Genomic DNA, 12,432 nt, shown 5'->3' with positions numbered 1-12,432 from the left:
GGACTCGCAAAAGAGGTGGAGAGCCTGATGTAGCCAAGGACAACTTACCGCCTATTCATAGGTCTACGACTTGCTCATACGAAAAGGGTCGTATAAGCAACTCGTCTCCAGCTAGCCATTGGCGGCAAGTCATCCTTGGCTGCACTCCGTTGTCTACCTCTCCATGCTAGGCGCTTTTGAGATTTGACTTAATGGAAACAATCCTGCCTACGTGTATATGTACCATCTTGCCGCCAGCTTTTGCCATCCTATCATTGCATGAGAAGAAGAGAGCTGAATTTAGCCAAGAACAATCAGCCGGCCGGTAATCAAAGAATACAAACCCCCCAGCCCTAGCCTCTAACCGGTTAGTCATTCTTGGCGGCAAGCAATATTTATTAATCTTACACTTTCCACCTCGTCATGTAAGGCCCTTAGAGCTAGGTAGCTAGCTAGGGCTTTTTCTCATTTTAGTTTCACGTTGTAATGTGTGTGGTGCGATCTCCTATATATTTATATATATAGGCAAATTAAATGCCAAGATGCAAATGATGAAAATGAATAATGGTAACACTTTCCACTACCCAAATTTCCTCAGCCTTGATTGGGTCGGTCAACCGACAATCTAACATCAAAATCTACAAATATTCCCTACATTGCCCTAATGCTAGCAAAGGCCATGAATGAAAGGTACGTGCAAAAGCACTATCTCTATCTTTTGGAAATATATGCCATATATATTCCCGTGTAATTTAATACCTTACTCATTTGGGAAAGGCATTAGCCCAAAGTTTTGGTCCTCCACTCTGACTGTGATCAATTATCAGTATAGTGAGAAATTTAAGTTATATTGGGCAAAAATATATCCTGCCACTTTGCAAAAGTGAAAATGGGTGAGCTAATTAATTAATTCCAGATTTAGCCACCAACGCCATCATTTTTGGAAGCAACACGTTGTTAGCCTGACAAAATTTAAGTAAAAATAGAAAAAATAGATTCATATTTCTTCTCTCATGATTTTCAAAAATCAAACAGAGCAAGATTTCCTGTTAAACTTCTGTCTGAAGGCACATTGGTTCTGCCATGTTATCTCTTGGCTGCTATCGGCGGGGCCAAACATGTGTGGGATAAGGACCATTTTTTATGACTCTTTCCGAAAGTAAGTTAGGTTCCCAAATGTTGATCCTCTCTCTCTCTCTCTATTATATATATATTTTATAATATATATATATAATATATATATGTTTATACATAGCATCAAGTTTATATTGTCATTTCTTTTGTAATTGAAACTTCCAGCTTTCCTTCTGATCCTTAATGCTTAGCCTTCGACTTAAGTTGCTTCTGTTTCCTTTTCAAAAAAAAAGTTGCTTCTGTTTCCTTAAATTTTAATTAATTTGATCGATCTTTTTGTTCATTTGAGGTAAAGGAGAAAGAATAAGATTCACGATTTGAATAGCCCAAAAAGGACCCAGGGGCATGCCCATCTGTCACCAGGGTTTACAATTTGTAGTCTCCATGATTAGTATCTTAGTGGGGTAGGATCGATCTTTGATTCCTTTAATGCTATCTCAGGCTTCCGTACTTTGAACTCCATTTCCGGCTGATGATAATTTCTCTTTATTCTTTCTAGGTGAGCGAGTCCTTTTGGTGCAAGATTAACGAGGGCCAAATATATACATACGATACGTAAAATTTGCATGAATATTAGTGTTATAATCAGTGACAGTGCATTTAAGCTCATTGCCAGTACATGAAAAATAGGAACCAAACGCAGCCATGGACAAAGTTGCCAGATGGTAGTGCATGATATATGGTTTGGTAATGCTAACGGAGCAATATTCATATCCCGTGCTTTGGGTTTTGACAGGTGAACTTGATTTATTAAAAGATTTATAGTTCTACAGTCATCAGCACAATATCATTTGCAGAATTTGTAATACTCCATGGGCATGGGATGTGCATTACACTACACAGTACCGCGCGCATCGTGTTGGCTAGCTCCCTCTCGATGCTATCAGAAGAACATGTTAACCGCGTAGTTGGTGGCCGTAACAGGTCTTGCATGAGAAGAAGAGAAACCAATGTAGCCAAGGACAGACTTGCCGGAAAAATACAATAATAATTAGTATTTGAGTATTGTCTACGCCGGCAAGTCATCCTTGGCTGCACTAAATTCTCTACCTCTCCAGGCAAGGCACTTTCGACGTATACCTTTGTTAGGCGGATATATGCTCCAATATTAACCCAATTTTGCTGGCGAACTTGCGCCATTATGTAGGTCTTACATGAGAAGAAGACAGCGCACCGTAGCCAAGGACAACTAGCCGGAATAATCTAAAGCAGAGAAACAAGGCAAATGCATGCCTCCTAGGGATTAGCCGGCAAGTCATCCTTGGCTGCACCACACTGTCTACCTCTTCATGCAAGCCCCCAACGGCCACTTCTACTTGGTTTGCTATGCAAAGCATTCTAGCTGTGAGCTGTATATATATATATATATAGATAGATAAAGAAGATTTGGACGAAAATCTGTGATACATGTTGCTGATATTCGTAGGCCTAGCTAGCTTGCTAGCTAGCCTGAACAAAAACGAACAGTGGGGGCATCGCCCAAAGATTCCAAAAGTAGGCCAGTGACCGAAATGCCAGCCAAGGGCCAGTGTGCCAAAGAAAGAGCACCTATAAAACATGGCCCAGATTAATTCCCCATGTAAGTGATATAAATCCGTCCAAGACCCTACTCAATTGGGTTAGCAGACGAGGTCCCAACTCAGGATTTCCTGGACCCACTTGGCTTTGGAAAAAGTCAGAGAGGTATCAATGGAAATGATGGCAATTGGTTTTTTGTTGAACGGAATCTTTGATAGACGTGGCTTTCAGGACTCAAGACAGCACCATCGGGCCATTGCACCCACCCTGCTTCTTGAATTTTCTTTTGGGACCGTTGTCAACTTGTGGCATAAATATCAGCTCTAATGAATCATGCTTGAAAGCTTTATGTCAAAATATGGTTCTTAATTGGGTTAGCAAAGATTAAATCATTAGGCAATTTGAGATCAGTAAATGAATGTGGCTGGCAGAGATCAGAGAAAGATGAGCTGTATCTGTCATGGGCAAAAACACATGGAAAGGAAAAAAAGTGCAAGGCTTTTGACATTTTGTGGAGGCATATCTCGATAGGTAATGTCATTTTGTCACTCTTTCTCGAAGCATATATATATATATATATATATATATATATATATTATGATTTTTCGTGCTTTTTACGCCTCAAAAAAGAAAAATAATTAAAAGAAATAATATTAGTATTTTATGCCATTTTTTTCGCAGACCGCCGCTTCCCCACGTTAGGTTAAAGTTGTCCCAATCCAAGTGGGCACAATATGCCATTCAAATGCCACGTGGATTTTTCTTTTTTCTTTTGAAGTTTTTGATAGGGAAAAGCAACATATGGTCATCACATCCCTTAATCCCTATCAACACAAGATGAGCAAATGTTTGGCAAAGAGAACAATCGTTGCTGTACACGTCATTACTTCCATTATATTATTTACAAAATAATTATTTTATGTGAAGATTAGATGCCCATATTCATAATATTGGGCTTCTATTTTCCAAAGAAAGACAGCGTTGGGCCTTTGCGCTTGTGCGTGCCATTTCCTCTCGATTACCGAACTCCCAAGCCCGGTAGGGCTGGGGCACGTGGAACAGATTTGCTGTCACGTTCACACGTGTGGAAGTAAGGAATATGTGAAGGTTAAGCATATTTTTCAATTCTTCGTCTCTTTTATTTATTAATTTTGATTTGAGGGGAACAAGATTCGAACAAATTCTTTAAACACGGAATAGATACACTCATCATTCAACATTTATGTATTCTTTATTTAATTGTTTCAAATTTCTATCTAATTTATAAAAACTTTGAAATTCACTAGTGCTATCACTAATGTAATAATAATTTACATAATTTAATACAAATTAATAGTATTTTAATTACATTTTTTTAGTTAGAAAAATTGCGATTCAACCATGCATGAAATATACAAGCATATAATAGTATTTATTTATTTTAACCTTTTTTAACTCTCGAAATAAGTTAAAAAATTTATCTCTTCAACTTCTTGTTTTATTGGAAGACATATTTTGAAGATATGCGACGAAAGAGTAGTAAGTTACACTATGATCATTTTGATGAATTTTAATTTTGATATCACGTATTGACAAATGTAGATATATAAAATTATGTATTTAAATTTTTAATTTAAAAATAAATACAAAACATGGATTTCTTAATTAGAATCATTTATAGCATAAGTTCTGGAATAATGAAACAAGAAAGAAATGTTCAAGTCAATGTTATTCGACTTGTTGTGATGTATATTTCTCCCTGAGAGACAAAGCCCGTCTTAACCCAGTTAATCACGTTTGAACGCGTGTCACATTTGAAACAGACTTGGTCAATCTCTCACACTTGGGCGTGGCGGTTATTAAAATGCGAGCGGCTGCGCGCAGGCGGCGTCCGAGGTACAGGGTCCGATTCAATAATTTGACGTTGAGATGATAGATACCTGCATTCCTCAGGAAAGAAAACAAAAATGTAAAGATATAGGAGTAGAATCGAATGAGCAGAAGCTGTGGGTTGTGACAATGAATTCGAGCCTTCATTAGATGGTTTACATCCATCCATGTGCATGCATTTAAGATTGTACCCATGGTCATTTTTTGCATGAATTTAACCGGTTAACTCTTGCTTATTACCTTCACATCAAATGTACTGCTCATGTTGGTGTTGGTTCATCCGAGTGTGTATTGTACGACAGTCTGATCATTTTCTGTTGATGTTACTTTTTCATATTTCTTCCGCAAATATCTGTGAACAATTCATTATCTTGGCTTCATTTTGCACACAGTCCAATGGGGTGGGGAAGTATTTACAGAAGACGTTTGAAAGTTTTCTCGGTTGCTATATCAATCTACTTGGATTATAAGATGAAATTCCTTGATTCTAACTTCTATTTGTGAATCAATGCTCGGAGAATCTTATGTATACTGGCGTTCAGACTGTGCAGCACAGAGAGAAATGGACTAACGAATCAGAAAGAGCTGCTTTATGGGAAAAGGCTCATAAGCGCAATGCTAAGCGTGTTGTCGGTTTTATGATAGAGATGAAAGGCTTATGGGTGAAACTTGGGCAGTTCTTATCCACACATGCTGAAGTGTTTCCTGAAGCCTACATATCCCTTCTCAAGCAATTACAAGTCTCTCTTCTTCCTCGTCCTTTCAAAGAGGTGATACTCTTTATTTTGACGTTTGGAGATCAATTTCTTACCCCCATTGTTATCACTTTGACTATGAACGAGAAAAACAGGACTTATAATTAGTGGTATAACTGTTCTGCATTTCTGTCTGCTTAATGTAGTTGGCAATCATCTCAGGTATTCTTTCATGCACTTCTATTATTGTTGCATCATATAATTTTGAGGTTACTATTATCATATGATCCTACCACGTAGTTTATGTATCCTAAGAAACTATACCATGGTCTGCCACCCAAGTTATGGAAGCTGTCCTGCTTAATTGGATTTCAGTTACCATGTGCAGTGAAAAGACTGGATATTCTTGTCATGTCATTTGCAGATTACAGATATGCCATCATGAGTGGATACATAAACAGGTTTCCAAGAGCCTTTGCTTGAACATAATAAACTTAAGCATGAATTGTACTTGGTACAGCTTAACTAGTACTTGGAAACGTATTAGCTTGATAAAAGTTGGGTCTCGGGATGGCTTCTTTGCAATATGCTCAACTCAATGATGCTTTATTCTCAAACTAGATGGATTCATCTACGTTCCTCCATTTCCTCCATTTTGTTTGACTGATGGCCATATCTTGTAAAATATTTAAAAGATTCACAATACTGTGTGGTTGGTAAAATTTGTTTAAAATTTTTGATTCACACCAGCATTTTGAATGCATAAAGACCATTGACCATTTTTGGTTTGGAGAAGGACAAAGACTGACATAATTCCTGCCGACCACTACATTGGGTAGAGATAGAGAAAATTTGATTGTATGCTACGATTAGATGGCTAGAATTCCATGAAAAGCCAGTATTAGAGGTAACTCGGTGCATCAGATGGTCTCCAAAGGCTTCAGTAAGTGAGCAGTAATAGGTTCCAACTAAGATGATGATAAAGCATCCGGGTAGTTTGGTACATAAAGCATAATGAAATTGAAACTTGTTTGTGTGTAAATTTCAATTGATTCTATACATATCTAATTCTCCAAGGAAAAATTTTAAGATGATTGTTTTTGTCTGTGTTCCTATCATATATCTAACTGCCTTATGCAGTTATTGACTGACGCTGATTTTTATCTGCACAGGTATGTCAGACTATACAAAATGAGTTTGGCAAGACCATGGATGATCTCTTTGCAGATTTCACGAAAGAACCTTTGGCAACAGCGTCAGTAAGGACCATAGATGTGTTGCTTTATTCTCCTGAGGCAAATTAAAAGTAATTCCTTGGAAAATCTTGCTGATGAATGAGGACATCTTTGATTCTATGCAGATTGCACAAGTCCATCGAGCGAAATTAATCGATGGGCAGTAGGTGGTGGTTAAAGTTCAGCACAAGGGCATCAAAGCAATCATATTGGAGGTTTTGCATGCTTTGGCTTTTAAGATGTCGGGATGAAAAGTAAGAGTTGCAGTCATTAGACGGCTGTTGGGCATGCTGTTGTCTTACTGGACTTAAAGAATGCTAAGTGGATTGTTGACAGGATAGCTTGGGCAGAACCAGAATGTGACTTTAATCCAATGATGGATGAATGGTGCAAAGAAACTCCAAACAAGCTTGATTTCAATCATGAAGCTGGTGTGCCAATTTTAACATGATTTCTTCTAATTTCAATTATTTACCCCCACTTTTTTCTTTTTTTCATTTTTCTTATCGACACTTGCCTATGTAGAGAATGCTAGAACTGTGTCTGGAAATCTTGGCTGCAAAAAGTTATGTGATGAGAACTAGTCTTCAAACCAAGTCAATGTCTTGATTCCAGAAGTTATTCAGGTATATCCTGAGCTCATTTCTAAACGTGAATATTTATATGCTACAATGCATGTGATCAAAATAGAGTACTATGTTAGGATTTTTGCCATCTGATCAGCATCCGTATGTTGTTCTTCTGGTATCATGATTAATCATGTAAATTAAAGAGGGTAGCAATGGAGCGTGAGAGATGTTCACATGTTTCAGTTTAGATGGCTTGCTCTGGTTCCTATTCGTTTTAATGACAGTCAACTGAAACTGTCCTCATTTTAGAGTACCTGGATGGAATTCGTCTGAATGACTCTGCATCATTGGAAGCTTTTGGTGTTAACAAACAGAAGATTGTTGAAGAAATCACTCGTGCATATGCCCACCAAATATATGTTTATGGGCTTTTCAACGGTGATCCTCATCCTGGTATCCCTTCCTCTCTCTTGCCAACTCTATCTTGATGGATATTTTAATGGATATCCTCATCCTAGTACTATGATCTGTGATCTTTCTATCTACCTATGCGTCTGTGTATCTGTCAATCTCTCCATCCACCTATCTTCTGTTCTGCAGTTTAATTTCTTTGTTCAAATAATGCTTGCCAGGTGTATGTTTTGATCTACTTGATTCTACTTCCTAATGAGTTTTTGACCTTTTATAAGTTTTCTTGTTAATATATGCGCAGGAAATTTCCTTGTAAGCAAGGAAGCCCCTCATCGCCCAATTTTACTTGATTTCGGGCTTACTATGAAACTATCAAGCTCTGTGAAGCAAGCACTAGCAAAAATGTTTTTGGCATCAGCCGAGGTTTGTGTTATCAAATTAGTTCTTCTGAGTCTTCACCTTCATCTACGTTAATATACATATGTGAGATATGGTTGACCTTTCTCTTTTGACATTTTTAATAAACTAGTTTCAATGATACAAATATTTCTATTTCTGTCATCTTCTTCACTCCAAGAGTTCTTTAATTCACTGTAATAGGATTATGAAATAATACATCACTCTTTGTGGCAGGGTGATCATGTGGCTCTTTTGTCTGCCTTATCAGAAAGGGGCCTCAAGCTACGCCTTGATCTACCCGAGGAGGCTATGAAGGTAACAACTGCATTCTTCCGTAGTTCAACACCAGCCAATAAAGCTCATGTAATTGTCGACTGCTTGCCTCTCAAGTGGTGTTTCAACTTCTGTGACTCCGTCTAATGCTAGTTGTTTTTCTATGCAGCAAACCAGGAAATCTTCGGGTGAGCAAAGTGACAGAAACAAGAAGCTTGTACAGGAAAAGAAGAAATCCAAACAAAAAGAAGTCCAATACCTCAACCCAGTAAGTTTATGTCTGCTTTTTCTTTTGGTGCAGAACCCTGTAAGTCCATTTCATCTACCACTGTTATTCGTTTAGTATTTTCATTCACTATATAACCCATCATTAACTAAGTAATACAATTTGTTTTCAGGTTGATGCATTTCCGGGTAATATTGTACTCTTTACACGGGTTCTAATGCTTCTGAGAGGTCTGTTATAGAATCTCCTATCTTCACCTTGTTGTATTAAATGATTGTGCCTCTTGCTAATTCATCATTTGTGTTGCATGGATTCAGGGCTCTCATCCACTATGAGTGTTCGCATAGTATATCTGGATATCATGAGGCCATTTGCCGAGTCTGTTCTTCTAGGGTGAGTATATTTTAAATTTTACAACGTCAAGTTTATGAATTTTTTATCCCGCTTCATCTTTGATTGAGTTGTGATTTCATTTTCAGAAACATTAATAAGGGGCCAGCTGGAAATCCAAGTGGATCTATAACACACCAGTCCATTCTGATGTGGAGGCCAAGCTGAGGCAGCTCTTAGTTGAGATGGGAAATAATGATAAAATGCTTGGGATTCAGGTCTGCACCACTATTCTGTTATTAAACCATCGTCTGATGATCTTAGAAGCCTCTATTTGAAACCTCCATAATATTTCTATTTCATGCATTTTAGCAGGATTACATACACCTTCCGAAGTATCTTTTGAGAACAACTGAACATGCTGTAAATGGTCCCAAAGTATGTTGCTACCACTAATGTTTAAGTTTAACCCGACTGCAAAAGCATTAGGAACTAAGTTGCCCTCTTAATGGATAAATCATTTAGGATCTCGAGTGTCAAAGTAGAAATTAGAATTCCTTCTCTGATGGACTTTTTAGACTAGGGGAAAAAAAGAAATAAGGGCAATCTTTGTGTATTATACTTTGCACTGGTGGGCATAATTCATGCTAACTGTAGTTTCAGTATACAGTTAAGAGATAAATTGTGAAAAGCATATTGACTTTTGTTTATCTTGATAATATTTACAATTTTTTTTATCTCAAGGTTTGTGCATACAAAGATGGGGAGGTTATTATTGACTCTGCTGCTGGAGTGCTCGGAAGATGCGATCCTCGCCCAGTTCAGCCTGATACTCTTTTTTCTGTCTTTTCTGCAACCAAGGGTATAACTGCAGGAATGTTACACTGGCTGGTAGACAATGGGTATGTAATAATTTCATAACTGCAAAGTTCAGTGTTGGGTAATCTTTAGATTCACTCTTGAGGAAAAACTGGAAAAAATTAGTCTGTTCTGTAAAATGTAACGAAATAGGGGAATTAAGGCATGATAGTAGGTCAAACGACTATTAATGGTTCAAAAATTTTCAAATTATATGCAAATTTTTTTCATAGAAATGTGCACTCTCTTGCAGAAAACTCAAACTTGAGGAAAATGTTGCAAATATTTGGCCAGAATTTAGAGGAAATGGAAAAGATGACATAAAGGTTGGAATTCTGTGCATAAAGACTTATTAAACTTTGATAACCAACACTTAGAATTCGTAAGTATTTCATTATCATCATTCTTTAAACCGTTTTTCCTTCGGGTTCATCATGTGCTTAACCATACATCTGGTTTGCACAATGCGTTGCCTGATCTTACAGCTTTGCTAATGTTTGAGTGGGATGAATGCTTGAACCTGATTGCGGCATCAGTACCTGAGACTGAACCTGGGTAGCAGCAGTTGTGTCATTATCTATCTTTCGGCTGGTTGTGTGGTGGAATAATTGAGGTATTTTCTCATGCTTTCAAGTGTACGAAGTAGTTTCCTTCCCTTTCACTTATTTTAAATTCAATTATAATTCTTATTTGGGGAAAAAAAATGAAGATGGTTTAAATATTTCAATGTTGTTGGGCAGAACTATTGGAGTTGGTTTTCACAGGAGTGAGCATTTCTCATGTTTTCTACATTGTCACTCGTTCTTATCATGATCAGATTCTTCTTACTAACATCCTAACTAAGTTGAAACTTTAGGAACTTAGTCGAACAAACTAACACATATTACCCTGGTTTTAATATTTGCTTGGGTGATGCAGCATGCATCTAGGAAGAAATTTCAGGAAATCCTTGAAGAGGCATTCATTCATCCTCTAAAAATTGAAGGCGAGCTTTATGTTGGAACTCCTCCTGGTACTCCAAGCTCATGTCGTTATCTTCTTGCTTCATTAAGTAGTCATTACTTAAGAGGCCCTAGTCATCTTCACTCAAACTAGTATTAATGCCTTCCTCTCCATGTGTGGAATCTCGACTTGCTTCACTTACGCTAGATACGGATGATCTCAACAAGCTCTCACAAACGCACAATCGACCTGAGATGCCATCCACCTTCCAACTCAACAACATTGCTCAATTTGCGACTTCCTCGCCTGCTTTATTTAATATGCTTAGCCTCCGCCGTGCTATCATACCTGCTGCTAATGGACATTGCTCAGCCCGTGCACTTGCACGCTACTATGCAGCCTTAGCTGATGGTGGTGTGGTCCCGCCACCACATTCCTCTCTTTCAAATCCACCGCTTGGCAGCCATCCCCATATCCCCAATTTTCTTTCCAAGTAGAGCCACAAAAGGCAAAAGGGGACCAACGTGGTAGATGCTGCGCCGAAGGATAAAACGAATGGTTGTGGACAAAACAGGTACTGCAATAAAGATTTCAAGGACAGTGGTGACAGTTGCACTAGGTTTGACAATGAGGGTAGCAATGGTAACAGTTGCAACAGTACAAGTGATGACTGCAATGCAAGCAGGGATGGTCCTCAAAACGAAAACAGCAAAATTTTCTCAAACGCAAGGATTCATGATGCATTCCTGGGTGTAGGTGAATATGGAAATTTGGCTTTGCCACGCCCAGATGGGATATTTGGACTAGGATTTAGGAGGTTGAAATCAAAGGATGGGTCTTTTACAGGCTTTGGGCACTCGGGTATGGGTGGATCAACAGGTTTTTGTGATATTAAAAACCGGTTCGCTATTGCAGTGACCCTTAACAAAATGTCATTTGGAGGTGTGACGGCAAAGATTATTGAGCTTGTTTGTTCAGAGCTAAATCTCCCATTGCCGGAGGAGTTTTCAGGATCTAGTGACGCTTACAGACCTCTGATTAATTAAGGAGATTATTCATTTGTTGGCATACCATTACGTAGGAATTTGAGCTATGGTACCCTTTCTTGTTTATTTGTTTTACGTGGACATGGTTATGGACAGCCGACAGCCTGTGGTGATAGCATTGGGCTTATATTACTGAAAGAAAGATAACATTGCCCTTCTCAGAGGTTTCTCATTGGGCCTTGCGTTTGTCCTAATACCAAAGGCCGGCGCCCATGGAAATAAGGAATATACATTTAAGGATGACCATTTTTTTCGATTTTTTATATTCTTTATTTATTTAGTTGGATTCATTAAAGAGTGGAATTAATTCTTTAAATGCCGATATATCTACTTATCACTAACATTTATGTATCCTTTATAGTTAATTAAAGAAGAGGTAAGGAATGCCTAATTTATAGGCAATACAATTTCTAGATAGGAGAAATACAGTTTTTTTTATTTGAAAAAAGAGAATTTAAATTTTACGTTTTAAATGAGAAGATTATACATTAATTAATAAATAAAATGTGCAAGTGCGGGAGAAGTGTAGCTTAGAGGTTGTTTTATTTTTTGAAAAAAAAATTTTAATTTTATATCACTTAGTTGGTAAATGTAACGGTATAAAATTATGTATTTAAAATTTTAATTTAATTATAAATGTATATATTTGAAAAGGTTTAAAAATTAATTTTAATAAAAAGAAAAAAATAAATAATTAAATTTTCATACAATGAAGAAATATTTGTAATAATTGCCTATTTGATTTGACTTTTTTTTAGTTTATCTATTATTAAGTTAGACCAAACAAGATTTCGAAAAGAGTTTTAACAAAAATAGTTTTCAAAAAAAATAAAATTAAAAAAAAAAACTTAAAGAATAAGATACAGAAAGGAGTTTTTTTTTTTTTAAAAAATAGCTTTTTAGAAATTACCTTGTCTTAATGGATTTCTCTTTCCTTGCTCGGCAATA

At 37.2% G+C, this 12,432-nt stretch overlaps 1 pseudogene; it reads left to right on the top strand.

The window, feature by feature from the left end:
- LOC18587596 lies at positions 5,025-11,779 on the top strand (annotated as a pseudogene).

Source organism: Theobroma cacao, chromosome 9 (assembly GCF_000208745.1).
Source record: "Theobroma cacao cultivar B97-61/B2 chromosome 9, Criollo_cocoa_genome_V2, whole genome shotgun sequence".
NCBI lineage: Eukaryota > Viridiplantae > Streptophyta > Magnoliopsida > Malvales > Malvaceae > Theobroma > Theobroma cacao.
This window is presented reverse-complemented; position numbering and strand designations above follow the sequence as displayed.